Raw genomic sequence first — 17027 nt, forward strand, 5'->3', positions numbered from 1 at the left:
CTGGTGGGCTACCATCTATGGGGTTGCACAGAGTCGGACACGACTGAAGTGACTTAGCAGCAGCAGCAGCCATGCCAGGCAGACCAAGTTTGGACTAGCTAGTAGAGTGCTCAGCCATAAGCGGCCACTGTCAGTGGAGCTTTGTGCTACCCTCATAGTGATGTCTACAAAGACTTCAGGTGGCCTGGAGACACTTCAAGAAAAATGTTAAATAGAAACGTTTAATAGAAAGTGAAGCATATAACTATAGGTATAAATATATATAATCTTAACAGCAATGTAAAAGAACATGTATTCATTCAATGAGTATTTCTTGAGTATTGGCCCTCTAGGGGAGATATCCACTCTTACTCCATCTTTTTCTCTATGACGTGTGGCAATGTTAAAGGGGAGTGGCACAGAATATCCTTAAGGAGAGGCTAGCTAAGCCCCTGGACAAGGCTTTGAACAGTGTTACCACACCTGTTCAGGTCCAGAAACTGGATTTTTCCCCCAGATACCCAAAATTGATGAGGCTTATGAGGATCAAATAATGATGATAATTTATAAGTCAATTGCCAAGATGCCTGTGTACCACTTTCTTCAATGCCAATAGGGATAGAATTCTCCAATAAATGGAGAATTCAGTGATCCCTCAGGATCTTTCTGATCCCAGAAGAACCTATTTCAGCCTTGAAAGAGAACTGGCTGACCCAGAATTGAAGCCAGATGTGTCTCTTGGAGAAAAGCCAGCCAGACCCCAGTGAGAGAGCCACGGCAAGGCTAAAGGGTCCACTTTGAGGGGGTTCCAAACAGGCCATATCCTATCAGCTAACATTTTGTGTTTTACCTCTACTGTGTAAAGCAAATTACCCAAACTTAAAATCTTAAACAATAACTTCCTATCTCAGTTTCCCCAAGTCAGGAACCTGGGTGTCGCTGGCCAGGACAGAGTGGCTCCAGTGGCTCAGGCCATACATGGGTCTGTGTGCATACGTCCCTTACAATGTGTATCTTATACTTTGCATACTTATTTCCAGCAAAGCCTTTCTATGACTAGACATCTAAGCACAGGGATTTTCAATGCTAGCTTTTAAAGTCTGAGTATTCAAATAACTCCTGACCTGACCACTGGATTTGATGAGATTAGGCCACACAGGAGGCAGGTGAGCAGTGGGGCCACAGTCTGTCCAGTGGGGTCTGTGTGAGTGTGCTGAAGTGGGTTTCCGCAGCCCTCTGCACAGCACTATCTTCCTCCCAAGCTTCTCTGAGACAGTAGAACTTGCTCCTGGACTGTGCCTCTTGTTTGAGGCCTTCTTTCTTTTAATGCCAACACCCCCACCTCGCTCCGCCCCCCGCCCCCCCAAGTCCCCACCCCCGTCTTACAGATCAGAGGCCAGACTGGCGCAGGGGCTAAGCACAGTGCCCTGCCCCACAGCTTCACCGCACGCCTGAGAACCCCACCCCAGCCCTCCCGGCGCCACCTCCTAGTGCCCGGCACTCTTCCTTTCACATGACTGAGGCACTGGCCCTGAGCGTGTGAATGTGGGGACAAGACTCAGAGTGGTCAAAGCCCCTGAAGCAAATTCTATTCCTTAACCTACAGTACAAACCTTGGAACTAGACACAAGGCTGGCGACTCTGACACTGCAAGCCCCCTGTGACTGCTCTGCCATCCCTCTGCTGGGACTCAGGCGCAGGCTTACTGGGCATACTACAAGAGGCCACCAAGGATGGGGGTTTCTCGCCTGTCATGTGCTGGGAACATCTTCCCAGGTCATCCTCAAAACACACATGAATGGCAGTTCTATAAATAAGACTGCATTGATCAGTCAGACCTGCTAGTCCTAGATCCACAGGACTGCCTGCTCTGTCCACCGGAGGGACAAAGATGGTCTCTTGATAAACACACCCTGCCTCTATCAATGTCAGTTGCCAGGAGCTCGACTGGAACCTGCTTGCCTACAAGTGACCTGGTAAAGCCCCCAGGAACCATGTTCCTTTCCAGACTACATCTGCACTCCCACGGCTGTACCTTCATCTTTGCTCATGTTGATTGATGCCTGTCTCCCAAATGACGTGTTTGTCACCTCTACCTGCCTCCTTCTCTTCTTTTCCTTCTTCTAGAAAATATGGTGCTTGCTATTGATAGTTCTAACATACCAAGATTTTTTATCTTTCCCGTCCCCAAACACCATGCCCTCAATTCCACATTAGAGCTAAAATTATCTCTTTGTCTTAGAATCACAAAACTCAGTTGCTTAAAAGATAACATGGAGCTCTTTGAAAAAACTGAACATACGAAGAAATTTAGAACATGGGGGAAATGCAGAAATAGCTAATATTGGGAAAAGTGTGTGTGGGTGGGTGGGTGGGTGGAGGGAGTAAGGGAAAGAACCAAAAATTGGTAGGGAAAAGCCATGAGACACATTTTATCTTCTTCCAGCTAATAGTAAAGGCATTCTACGAATGTACTCATTGTTCTCCAAGAGGACTCAGTCCTGGGGAATCTAAACTCCTTTTAATGCACCCTCAAATGAAGCATTTTGTAGACATGAAATTGTCTAGACATCTAAACTTATCTTTTCAAAAAAAGAAACAACTATATAATTGAATGCTAATCTTATATAGGAAGACAGGTGCTAACGATGAGAGTTGGGTGTTAATTTTAAATTCCGTAAGGTCTGGTTACATTAGCGCAATCAAAATTTTCCTCAACTCAAACATCTATTGTTCAGGTCCCCACCAATCATTAAACTCTCTGAAAAGCAGGGAGGTTCAGAGCCACTTAAAGACCATTTCTTAGATATTTTATTCTGTGGCTGACATGTGTACTGTGTGTGGAAGGCACATAGTTTGATCAAATAAGTGTGCTTATGTGGTTAGGATCATCTATGTGAAACGAATAAATAAAGGACTAGAGGAAATAGTTGCCAGAGGCCTACTCTTCCTACCCAGCTTCTCCCGCTGCCCACCCTGCACCACGGACTGTGCTCCTGTACGGCACGTTTGGAGTGGGTTCTGCCCAGCCTCAGTGAGAAGGCCAAACAGCGTCCCAAGTTCAAGAAGGAGAGCACGAGATGCCCCCATTTTCCAAATATACATATTGGGTACAGTGCCTGTGCAGTGGGCACATCTGGGGGGAAGGCAGGTATCCCAGGAAGAAGCCTTGAAGTTTCTGGACAGAAAAGCACTCAGTGTAAATAAATGAGGGACCACAACCGCGTTTCAAATGCCACTTCCTGGTCATTCATTCTTACCAGTCCCTGTGGTGTCCTTTCCATGCTCACAACGTTGCCTACAAAAGTAGAGCATAGCCACAGAAGGACACAGTGCAGGAGCCCCTTAGGTTTTAGCTCCTCGTCTGAAATAGGAGAGAAAAGTGGGAAACAAGTGACGGCTGATTCGATGCACACTGAGTCTTCCCAGTGGGCCGCCAGCTCAGACAGACAAGCATGCCTTTCATGATCCTTCCAGGAGAGTTTTATTTGATTGCTTTCAATAATCACACAACACTATCCCAGAGGGTGATAGCCGTCTTCACCGACAGACCGCCCCCCTCAACTCCAGAGAAAACCATGTTTAGTGAACTTTTGAGAGTATATCCGGAGAGTAGACTCCTAGTGAACTGGTTTGCTAAAGGGCAGCCATTATCAAATAATTAATGAAAACAGTTACTTCAATATATTTTCCCACTGGCAATACATGAAAGGACCAATTCGCACATTATGGGGTCTCTGTGGTTCTGTTTCAATGACCCCAGGAGAACACAAAGGTCAACTTTCACTGGTAATTAACTCAGCCACAGAAAACTGAACTCAGTGAGTACAGCTCTGTCAAGGTGTCATTTCCCTGAGAGGCCCCTCCCGACCCCTCCTTCCTCATTTGCTACTGGACGGAGACACACCCACCCTTGCTCCCCCTGCATTGTTTATTGTACTTTTCACCTGGAGAGGAAAGTGCTTCCTTCTCTTTCTGCTCCCCTCCTTCCTCTGTCCTGTGCCTACTATAGAGGTTTCCCCAGTATACCACCCGTGTTGGTGTCTTTTTGCTCATATCTAAATACATCTGCCAAATTTGAGAGAAACAGAAATATGGCTGAGTCTTCTCTCCTAAGCTCAGATGTCCTGATCATGAACTTTTCTCCCACCGCCAAAACAAACCCAAATTAAGGAATACGAAGCTGACTAGAGTATTCAAAGCAACTGTTTCCAATGTGTTTTTTCCAACCCCACCAAACAATTCTGCAATTCTCAGTAGACAGTGATTGCATGTGTGCTAAGTCACTTCAGTCATATCAGGCTTTTTGCAACCCCGTGGACTGTAGCCTGCCAGGCTCCTTTGTCCACAGGATTCTCCCGGCAAGAATACTGGAGTGGGGTTGCCATGCCCTCTTCCAGAGGATCTTCCCAACCCCAGGGATAAAACCTGAGTCTGTCTCCTGCATTGGCAGGTGAGTTCTTTACCACTAGCACCACCTGGGAAAACCCAGACACTGATTAGGTGTTCCACAAATTAAGCTCAATTTTGACATCTACCTGCAGAAGGCATCAGATCCCACAGGTTAAGTCCTACTTGACCAGTCCTACTTTGTGTTCTCCTGGGGTCCTAACTTGGCTCAGTCCTACCAAGACTACCCCACTTTAAATGCCAGTGCAAGGCCAGGCTGTTACCTGTGCTTCTGACCAACTAGCTATCAGTTGAAGGTTCCCCAAACACCTATGATTAATTTGCAACAGTGCCTTACAGAACTCAGGAAAACAGTTCACTTAATTAGGTTACTGATTTACTACAAAGGATAGGAATGAACAGTCAAACAAAGAGATACACGGGGTGAGATCTGAAAAGGTCCTGAACACAGGAGCTTCTGTGCCTGTGGAATTTAAGGTGTGTCATTCTCTCGGCATGATGATGAATTCTTGTTAGCCAATCCAGAAGCTCTACAAAGTCAGAAGTTCGGGGATATTTATGGAGGCTTCATTACATGGTAATGATCAATTGGATCTTTGGCCATTGACGACTGAACTCAATTTCCAGCCATCGCCCATGAGCCCACATGACCTTCCAAGGTGGGAGGTTGGTGCTGAGTGTTCCAACCCTCTAATCATCTTAGTGGTTTCCCAGACAACCAGCATCCAACCTCGGTTGCACGCAAAATTGCTTCAGTCATGTCCGACTCTTTGCAATCCCATGGACTATAGCCCGCCAGACTCCTCTGTCCAAGGTATTCTCCAGACAAGAATACTGGAGTGGTTGCCACTTCCTACTCCAGGGGAATCTTTCTGACCCAGAGGTTGAACCCACGTCTCTTGTGTCTCCTACATTGGCAGGCAGGTTCTTTACCACTAATGCCACCTGGAAAGACCTCAGGGGTTTTCCAAAAGTCACCTTATTAATGTAAATTCAGGTATGGTAGGAATGGGTTTGTTACAAATAACATGACACTTATTTCACCTTTATGGCTCAGAAGCACTTTTAAGAACCGAGGACAAAAGATGGTATATTATAACAAAAGGGCTCCCCTTGCTCTTACTGCTTAGGAAATTCCAAGGGTTTTGGGAGCTGGGAGCCAGGAACAATAGATGAAGTAAAAAATAAATATTTGGTACAAATCACAATATTCCCCTTGTTGATATTTCTGATGTTGCTTGATTTTAAAGCATCCACTGTATACATAATGCAAATTTGAACCAGTTCCTGGTAGCTGTAGAGCTGCTGATCCCACACTTTCGTGGGGGCTTTGACCTATTTAAAGGTCAGGGTGGAAAAAGTTCTACTTTAGGCTTTTAGGCATGATCATACTCTTTCTCACCAACAGTTTCCATTCTTATTAAATTCAATAAATATTTACTAACCCCAAATTCTGCTGAACCCATGCAAGAAAACAAAGATTTTTGAAACTGGCGTCTTGCTTACCATGGTAAGTTTAACAAGATAAGGCAAAAATTCCTACTTCTTGGGATTTCCCTGGTGGTCAAGTGGCTAAGACTCCATGCTGCCAATGCAGAGGGCCTGGATTCAATCCCAGGTCAGGGAACTAGATCCCACATGCCACAGCTAAGAGTTTTCATGCTGCAACTAAAAGTCCACATGCCACAACTATGGCAAGACTCAATGCAGCGAAATAAATAAATATTTTAAAAAATTTCTTACTCTTGGCACTTGAAAAAAAAATCATGGTAGTCACCCTGTTGATCTTATCAGTCATCAATCCCCAAATAGCCATTCAGATACATAGACTTCTTAGGGAAGTCATCCTCAAAGAGAAGGCTGCAGGCCATAGGTTTACTTGAGGCCTGTGGAATCCATTGAAGTCACTTCTCAAGCGAATTTTGTATTTATGTTTGGACCATCTTCTTAGCTCTTCAAGCCTCTGAAATTGATTAGAATGCTGATATGGCTTTTACAAACACTTGTCTTTCTCATATTTTCTTAAGGATTCATATCCTTTGGAGCAATTTGTCTATTCTACAAGAAATGTGCCATAAAATAAGTAAATAAAACAATTCCCACTTACTAGATAATTTATTCATATGTTGACCTTATATTTGGACTAAATTTAGCTGTTATCAAACTTTGACCAATGAACAATAGCTGCTTAGTGATTTCTTTCATGACTTTCACTGAGGCTGCAATTGGCATTCTTGCAGGCTTTCCAACAAGACCATTTTGCAGGAGTCTCCAAAATTTACAAACAGCTTATGGGTAATAGCATCAACACAAAAAACCCACTTAAAAACTGTGCAGAAGACCTGAATAGACATTTCTCTAAAGAGGACGTGCAGATGGCCAATAGGCACATGAAAAGATGCTCAACATTGCTATTCAGTTCAGTTCAGTTCAGTCGCTCAGTCGTGTCCAGCTCTCTGCAACCCCATGAATCACAGCACGCCAGGCCTCCCTGTCCATCACCAACTCCCGGAGTTCACTCAAACTCACCTCCATCGAGTCGGTGATGCCATCCAGCCATCTCACTCTCTGTCGTCCCCTTCTCTTCCAGCCCCCAATCCTTCCCAGGATCAGAGTCTTTTCCAGTGAGTCAACTCATCCCATGAGGTGGCCAAAGTTTGGAGTTTCAGCTTTAGCATCAGTCCTTCCAATGAACACCCAGGAATGATCTCCTTTAGAATGGACTGGTTGGATCGCCTTGCAGCCCAAGGGACTCTCAAGAGTCTTCTCCAACACCACAGTTCAAAAGCATCAATTCTTCAGCACTCAGCTTTCTTCACAGTCCAACTCTCACATCCATACATGACCACTGGAAAAACCATAGCCTTGACGAGAAGGACCTTTGTTGGCAAAGTAATGTCTCTGCTTTTTAATATACTATCTACATTGGTCATAACTTTCCTTCCAAGGAGTAAGCGTCTTTTAATTTCCTGGCTGCAATCAGCATCCGCAGTGATTTTGGAGCCCAAAAAAATAAAGTCTGACACTGTTTCCACTGTTTTCCCATCTATTTCCCATGAAGTGATGGGACCAGATGCCATGATCTTTGTTTTCCGAATATTCAGCTTCAAGCCAACCTTTTCACTCTCCTCTTTCACTTTCATCAAGAGGCTTTTGAGTTCCTCTTCATAAGGGCAGAGTTTCTCTGCCATAAGGGTGGTGTCATCTGCATATCTGAAGTTATTGATATTTCTCCCGTCAATCTTGATTCCAGCTTGTGCTTCTTCCAGCCCAGCGTTCCTCATGATGTACCCTGCATATAAGTTAAATAAGCAGGGTGACAATATACAGCCTTGACGTACTCCTTTTCCTATTTGGAACCAGTCTAGTTATTAGAGAAATGCAAATCAAAACTACAGTGAGATATCACCTCACACCGATCAGAATGGCTATTATCAAAAAAATCCGCAAACAACAAATGCTGGAGAGGGCATGTAGCAAAGGGGACCCTCCTGCACACTTGGTGGGAATGTAAATTGGTACAGCCACTATGGAGAACAGTACAGAGGTTCCTTAAAAAACTAAAACTAGAACTACCATATGACCCTACAATCCCACTCCTGGGCATATATCCAGAGAAAAACATGGCTGAAAGAGATACATGCACCCCCATGTTCATTGCAGCACTGTTTATTACAATAGCCAAGACATGGTGAAAGTGAAAATCACTCAGGCATTTTCGACTCTTTGTGACCTCATGGACTATACAGTCCATGGAATTCTCCAGGCCAGAATACTGGAGTGGGTGGCCTTTTCCTTCTCCAGGGGATCTTCCCAACCCAGGGATTAAACCCAGGTCTCCCACATTGCAGGCAGATTCTTTACCAACTGAGAAAGATGTAATACATATATACAGTGGAATATTACTCAGTCATTAAAAAAGAATAAAATGAGGCCATTTGCAGCAGCATTGATGGACCTAGAGAGTGCCATACTTAGTGAAGTAAGTCAGAGAAAGAGAAGTAGCATGTGAGATGCCTTCTATGTGGAAACTAAAAAGAAATGATACAAATGAACTTACAAAACAGAAGGAGACTCACAGACTTAGAAAACAAACTCATGGTTGCTGGGGGGGAAGGGAGAGTTGAGACTTTGGGAAGGTCGTATACACACTGCTGTATTCAAAATGGATAACCAACAAAAATCTATTGTATAGCACATGGAAGTCTGCTCAATGTCATGTGGCAGACTGGATGGAAGGGGCATTTGGGGGAGATTGGATACATGTATATACATGGCTGAGTCCCTTCACTGTTCACCTGAAACTATCACAACATTGTTAATTGCCAATACCCCAATACAAAATGTTTTTGGTGTTAAAAAATTAAATTAAAATTTTAAGAAAAGACCATTTTGCAGGACATGACTGAGCAATTCCACTTGCTAAACTGAAATCCACATGTACTGAGCACTGCTGAGTACAGGGTATGCTCCAAACATATAGGCAGCAAAGAAGAGCAAGACGCATCCCTGACCCACAGAACTACCCTGCAGTCCCAGAATCATGCCAGCCAGGGAGGGACACGACAAGAGCTGACACCAGGTGTTCTGGGAAATAAAGGCCAAAGAGTAGGGCAGGTGAGAGAATGTTCCATCCTTTTCCTGAGCAGGTGAGACAGGAGCTGGGCCTGTGGGACGAGGGAAGCTATAACTTAAGGAGAGGAGGGAGCTTTGGGGAAGGCAGTGCATTTTGCGGGGAGCACTGGCTCTGTGTGTGAAGGAGAGTAGAAGGTGGGAAAAAGAAGTGGGATGGGGCCAGGAAGCCCAGTTGCAAAAGCCATTAGATTCTTAGCAGCCCCAGATCTCAGAGACTCCCTTCCATGTAAGAGTTGAAAAGCTCACTGAGGGCCTGAGACCGAAATGGAAACTCTCCACCTCTTCTGGCTGCATGAGGTCAGCTATCCATCACCTGATGCCCAGCAGCATCTTTCATTGCCACATTGGGGTGGGGAGTGGTGCAGAGGGAGGTGAGCAACAAGAGCATCGAATTAAGAGTTAAGAAACTGGGACTTTGCGGGCAGTCCAGTGGTTACGACTGTGCTGGCAATGCAGGGGACATGGGTTCAATTCCTGGTCAGGGAACTGAAATCCCACATGCTGTGTGATGTGGCCAAAAGATAATAAAGACAGTAAATGAAAACAAAATTTCTATCACTGTGTAAAACACCTCTACACCACTGGGGTTAAAAATAAGACATGTGACAAATGGATAAGAAAACTGTGGTACATATACACAATGGAATACTACTCAGCTATTAAAAAGAATGCATTTGAATCAGTCCTAAAGAGGTGGATGAAACTATTATACAGAGTAGGATAGGATGTAGTATAGTATAGGATGGAGCCTGTTATCCAGAGTGAAGTAAGTCAGAAAGAAAAACAGCAATATCAATATGCAGCAATATTAATGTATATATATGGAATTTAGAAAGGTGGTAACGATGACCCTGTACGTAAGACAGCAAAAGAGACACAGATGTAGAGAACAGACTTTTGGACTCTGTGGGAGAAGGCGAGGGTGGGATGATTTGAGAGTAGCATTGAAACATGTGTATTACCATATGTGAAACAGTTCGCCAGTCCAGATTCGATACATGAGACAGGGAGCTCAGGGCCAGTGCACTGGGATGACCCTGAGGGATGGGATGGGTAGGGAGGTGGGAGGGGGGTTCGGGATGGGAAAACACATGTACACCCATGGCTGTTTCATGTCAATGTATGGCAAAAACCACCACAATATTGTAAAGTAATTAGCCTCCAATTAAAATAAATAAATAAATTTTTTTTTAAAAATTTTTTAAATAACACATGTGGCCACAGATAGGACCTTATATTTTCTCAGAGCCATCACAATATAAAACAAGAAACAGATACTATACATAGAGGAGGAGGAAAGTCAGAAGTCGTTGAACTCAGAAAGGAGAGAGGAATCACTGAGGGGAGAGTGGAGGCGCTGCCACCTGATACCACCCTACCTAAACACGGACCACAACTTGCCCCTGTTTCACTGGTGCTGGCAGAAGGCACGAGATCACTGAGTCAGCGACCACGGGGCAGCCATCATTGCTGCATCTCCTGCCATGACAGCCCACTGGAGAGGGATGTGTGAGAGACAGGGGCCATCACACAAAGGGCTGAATCACAGCTGAGGAACACTGAGTGCAGGGAACATTCCAGAGGGAGCCATCGCCTCTCTGAAAATTTCCTGCTGCAAACACAGCTCTGAGGATGGCCTGCAGAAAGAATGGTCCAGTCTCACATTCTTGGCACACCCAGTATTTGAGCTTCTGGTGGCTCTCATAACAAATAATCATAAACTGGTGGTTTAAATCAACAGGTCTGGGATCCAAAGGTTTTAAACGGAGGTGTTAGAAAGGCTGGTTTCTTCTGGAGCCTCTATGGGAAAATCCACTCCAGTTCTCTCTGCCAGCTTCTAGTGGTTTTCTTTGGTGTTGCTCAGCTTGTAGAGGTATCAGTTCAATCTCTGCCTTCATCTTCAATGACCTTCTCTCTGTCCTTTCTTTTACAAGAACATCAGCCAATCCTAAATCCAGGATGATCTCAGGATGCTTAACTTAATTATACTAGCAAAGATCCTTTTTCCAAAAATGTCCACTTCACAGGTTCCCAGAACTAGGAATTAGACATTTTGGGAAGGAGGAGCAATATTCCACCAACACCCAGCAAAGATATTCAGGAAAGGAAGAGGCCCACAGAGGATAGCTCTCTCAATGCTGAGTACCTTCTCAATAAGAGGAAGGCTGTGTCTCAAGCTAAGGCAAATACTAACATGGGAAGACTTAAGGCACATTTGAGACAAAGCATCATATTTTACTAAAAATTGGGAAGCTATTACCTTGGTGCAGAAGTAATTTTGGTTTTTCAGTTGTTGAAATTTGCAATTTGACATTGGAATACATTCTTATAATTCTTATGTAAATGTTGCTATGTTATACATCATTTTAATGCACATTTCTCACTATGTTTTCTTGCTAATGACTTACTATTTGCTGTTTCTTTTATATATATTTTGGACTATGAGAATGATATTAGACAAAAAGCAAATTCAAGTGATTTTCTTATTCAAGTTCAACATGGGTCACAAAGAAGCAGAGATAACTCTCAACATCAACAACACACTTGGCCTAGGAACTGCTAACGAATGCACAGTGCAGTAGAGGTTCAAGAAGTTTTGCAAAGGAAGTGAGACCTTTGAAGGTGAGGAGCATAATGGCCAGCTATTGGAAGTAGCTGGCCAATTGAGAGAAATCATCAAAGCTGATCCCCTTACAATCACACAAGAAGTTGCTAAAGAACTCAGTGTCCACCATTCTACGGTTGTTCAGCATTTGAAGCAAATTGGAAAGGTGAAAAAGCTCAATAAGTGGGTGAAAAAAAAGCATCGTTTTGAACAATGAACCACGTCTCGATTGGATTGTGACATTCTACGAAAAGTGGATTGCATACAACAACCGGTGACCACCAGCTCAGTGAGTGGTTGGACCGAGAAGAAGCTCCAAAGCACTTCCCAAAGCCAAACTTGCACCAAAAAAAGGTCATGGTCACTGTTTGGTGGTCTGCTACTGGTCTGATCCACTATAGCTTTCTTAATCCTGCCTGTCGAAACCATTACATCTGAGAGGTAAGCTCAGCAAATCGGTGAGACGCACCAAAAACTCCAACACCTGCATCCACCACTGGTCAACAGAATGGGTCCAATTCTTCTCCATGACAATGTCCAACAGCACATAATACAACCAACGCTTCAAAAGTTGAATGAATTAGACCACAACGTTTTGCCTTATCCACCATATTCACCTGACCTCTCATCAACCAACTACCACTTCTTCAAGCATCTCAACAACTTTTTGCAGGGAAAACATTTCAACAACCAGCAGAAGGCAGAAAATGCTTTCCAAGAATTCACTGAATCTTGAAACATGGATTTTTACACTACAGGAATAAACTAACTTATTTCTCATTGGCAAAAATATGTTGATTGTAATGGTTCCTATTTTGACTAATAAAGATGTGTTTGAGCCTAGTTATAATAATTTAAAATTCACAGTCCGAAACCACAATTATGTTTGCACCAACCGTAATAGGAATAAACAATGGTTCAAAATTGGGAAATGAGTACATCAAGGGTGTGTAATGTCACCCTGCTTATTTAACTTAAATGCAGGATACATCATGCAAAATCCTGTGCTGGATCAAGCTGGAATCGAGATTGCCAGGGGAAATACGAACAACCTCAGACTTGCAGATGATACCATAATGGCAGAAAGCAAAGAGGAACTAAAGAGCATCTTGATAAAGGTGAAAGAGGAGAGTGAAAAAGCTGCCTTGAAATGCAACATACAAAACACTAACATCATGGCATCTGGTCCCATCACTTCAAGGCAAATAGATGGGGGAAAAAATGGAAACAGTGACAGACTTTATTTTCTTGGACAGATGGTAACTGTAGCCATAAAGACATATCTATATATGTTCATATAAAAACACTTTTCCTTTTTTTAGTATAAATTAAATCACATACTCTTTTTTTTTCCATTTTACAGTGTGATTTGGAGATTCCAACACACCAGGGCATAGAGGTGCTTTCACTCCCTTTTTTAAATAGCTGCATAAAATTCCATCACAGCGTTTATTTAACCGCGATCCCAGGGAGAACAAATGTTTCCAGTCTTCTATTACTACAATGAATAACATGGTGTAACAGTCATTATGGAATTCTGTGACTACCTACTTAAGAAAAATGCCTAGAAATGAAATTTCTGGTTCAAATTGCACTTCCCTTCCGTTCCGTCGCTCAGTCGTGTCCGACTCTTTGCGACCCCGTCGACTGTAGCCTACCAGGCTTCTCCGTCCATGGGATTCTCTAGGCAAGAATACTGGAGTGGGTTACCATTTCCTTCTCCAGGGGATCTTCCCGACCCAGGGATCGGACCCAGGTCTCCCGCATTGGAGGCAGACGCTTTAACCTCTGAGCCACCAGGGAAGCCCAAATTGCACTTGCATTTAAAATTTTAATAGCTATTGTTACAGTGCCCTCTGTAGAGGCTGTATGAATTTATACACTTTCTGGTCTTGTATGAGAACATCTGTTTTCTCACATCTTGGTCAACATACTTCATTAAACTTTTTGATCTTTGCTATCATAAGTGAAGACAGTGATCTCAGTATAATTCTAATTTTCATGGGTTTTATTACACATGAAATAGGGCATCTCTTCACATTTTTTAGTTTGGGGGCTTTATTTATTGATTCATAGAAACTTTTTACATCTCAGAAATTCAGCCTTTTGTTTGATCTCATTTGTAATTTTTTTCAAGTTTGTCATTAATTTTCTGACTAGGCTTATGGTAATTTTTGTGAGGTTGAAATCTGCATTAAAATGTATCAGTATTTCTGGGCTTCTGATTTACATTTCCGTAGCTAGCAAGGAGTCTGCAGTCCAAAATTATAAAGAAATCTTCCCATTATTTATTCTAAAATTTTTATGGATTAATATTTTACATTTAAACCTTTGATGCATTTGGAATTTATCTTGCCATGAAGCATATGGCTCAATCTTGATTTTCCTAAATGGCTCACTGCACCCTGCTCACTGCTCCAATTGTCTTGCTGTATCTAACTGCTCACTGAACCCAGGGTTGACAAGCACAAGTGGGGAAGCTGGAAGAAAACTCAAAGAGCTGCAGAACTCCAGACAAGTTTATTCTCTCTGGGCTGGACAACAGCCCTAGTGAAGTAGAAATTGCGAGGCAGTCAGTATAGAACACTGAGACCTCCATCTTGCTTTCAGTGAACATCTCGCTCCATTAGCATAAAACTATATCCTTTGTCTAGAATTCCTGGAATGTGTCTTTAGTCTGATAAATCATCAGCACTCAGATCCAGGGAAGGGCAGTAATAAGCTTCTATTCCATATGCCTGAGGGAAAAACAACTGGTGATCAGTAATCTTAAACCCATACATCTGATCCATTGTAAAATGGCCACGAGGCATGAAAAAGGGTGAGGAGAGAAGCCATAAAGATGTTGCTGCTGCTAAGTCACTTCAGTCGTGTCCGACTCTGTGCGACCCCACAGATGGCAGCCCACCAGGCTCCGCCATCCCTGGGATTCTTCAGGCAAGAATACTGGAGTGGGTTGCATTTCCTTCTCCAATGAAAAGATATTAAGTTAAGCATCTTAACCTTTAAACTGATTGGTTAGAAATAACATGATTTAAGAGCAGGAGCTAACCAAAAAAAGAAGAGATTAATACTGGTAAAGATACAAAACTGCTGTAATCCCCACTTTTGGGGGACTCTTCACCCGCCTTAGTGTCTTCGCTGAGAACTTTATGCTTTCCTCCTCTCTAATAAACCGCATTCGCTTGCTACCATGAGTGTTTATGTGTTCCTCCAGTCCACACTTCGGCTTCATGAACAAGAACTCAGATTCCATTTCAGTAGCAGCAGACACAACACAACACACAATCTCCAGGGCTTTCCAAAGAAAATGAAAGTGAAGTCGTTCAGTCGTGTCCGACTCTTTGAAACCCCGTGAACAGTAGCTTACCAGGCTCCTCCGTCCGTGGGATTCTCCAGGCAGGAGTACTGGAGTAGGCTGCCGAAAGTTTCCTTCTCCAGGAGATCTTCTCAACCCAGGGATCGAACCTGGGTTTCCCGCATTGCGGGCAGACGCTTTACCATCTGAGCCACCAGGGAAACTCCCAGGGCTTTCCAGGTAGGACTTAAATATGCTTAAAGAACAAAAGTAGCCCGTGGCCAGGGACCTTCTCAGGCATACGCACAGTGCTCTGAATGGTCTCAGCTGTTCCATAATCATTATTAAAGGAGAGGGAGGCTGTGACGGGAGAGAGCCTGATCTGCCATCTTGGCTAATTTGCTCTATCCCCACAGCTACTTAATTATAATAATAACCTATATTGAATAAGTGATTTTTCTGCCCACTGATTTAAAATGCAACAGTTATTGAAGACTAGAGCCACTAGATTTTAAGCAGGAAAATATATAATTAAATTTACTTTCATTTATTTTTGTTTTAGGTACATGTTTTTGGTTTTGGTTTTGAGGATCATAGTTCCCTGACCAGGATCAAACCAGTGCCCCCGGCAGTGGAATTCTAACCACGGGACCACCAGGGAATTCCCATGACTCAGGTAGAGCTTTGTTTAAGAAATATTCCTGTGTCTATTGTAAAAATCCAGATTCACAGTGTAGGAGCAAAGTAGCCAAGATGGCATGGCCAGGCTCTCTCACCCCATTATTTTGTAAATAACAGTTATAGACCAGCTAAAATCACTACCAGCACTGTGTTTGCACATCACTGTGAGGTACATGTCGGGTACTCTCTTGGCCACAGGCTGCTTTGTTCTGAAAGCATAGGTAAGCTCCACCTGAAAAAGTCCTTCTGGCTGCATTATGGTGGTGAAGATGCATTATGGCTGTGTCCACTGGGTCAACCACGAGCAGAGAGAATACAGCATGTCTGCTGCTACAGTTGCTGTGCCAGTCGGGGGGAATAAACGTATTGCAGTTCCTAGAACCCCTCGCATTGTCTTCCAGCCTCTTAGTCCGTGCCTTGCCTACCATGGGTTCAATGAACAGTGCACACAGTGAGGAAGGGTGAGACACACAGTTATACATGTAGCAGCAATATGATAAATATAATTTTACAGTCTCCATTTTATAGACTGGAAAACTTAAGCATTGAGAAATTAAGCTTGCTCAAGATCACACTATGAAGTGACTGACTCCAAGCTCTTCATCATTATGATATAGCCCAGCTTAAAGAAACAATCAAATGATGGACAGACACCTCTGCTTCTGCCATCGGCCCCCTCTCCCCTGAGACACTACTTTTTTCCCCTTCTGGTCTCCAGAGCACAATGACAATGTTTCTGGCTTTGAGGTTGGTTTACACTCTAAACAACACCTTCAGCCTTCTTTGCTATTAGCAGCTCCAGGACCTCCTTCACCTGTTGCCCATTAAGCTAGGGACTCCCTAGTTTCTCTGCAGTTCATAGTTTCTGCTGGCTGAACTGCTTCTTGTGCATAGACTGTACACACCTGAAAGCTAGGTCACTCTCAACAAGCACCGTTGTGGTCAAGGAAGGCAAATTTCACACTCCTTCCACCAACACTCAAAGGACAAATGATTGTCTCAGTGCCTGCAGTGAATGCAGGGGCCTGGAGTTGATTATGGTTGAACACTTCTTGAGCAGAGGCTAGGCTCTTTATATTATCGTTCACTGAATTCTCATAGTTACTGTATAAGGGATGTGGCCTGTTGAGACAGGTGGAAGGTGGTGGTCCGTGCTCATCACAGACACAGGGTAGCTTTCTAACAGCTTGGGGACGTACTGCGTATGGGAGGAATAGCTGGTCATCCACCTGGATAAACCTAACATTGTTGGACAGACACGGCCAGAAGGAAGATCATGTCAGGAGGGAGGCTCACAGAGCAGGATCAGCGCTTTGGAGCATCAAGTGTAAATTTACTCATCTTTTTGTCTACCTTGTGTTCTGTCTGATTTGACGGTTTTATATATCTGGCTGGATAACCCATCTGTCTGTCCAACTA

This window comes from Moschus berezovskii, chromosome 2, assembly GCF_049115385.1.
Source record: "Moschus berezovskii isolate FMDL1 chromosome 2, NW_MosBer_1.0, whole genome shotgun sequence".
Lineage (NCBI taxonomy): Eukaryota > Metazoa > Chordata > Mammalia > Artiodactyla > Moschidae > Moschus > Moschus berezovskii.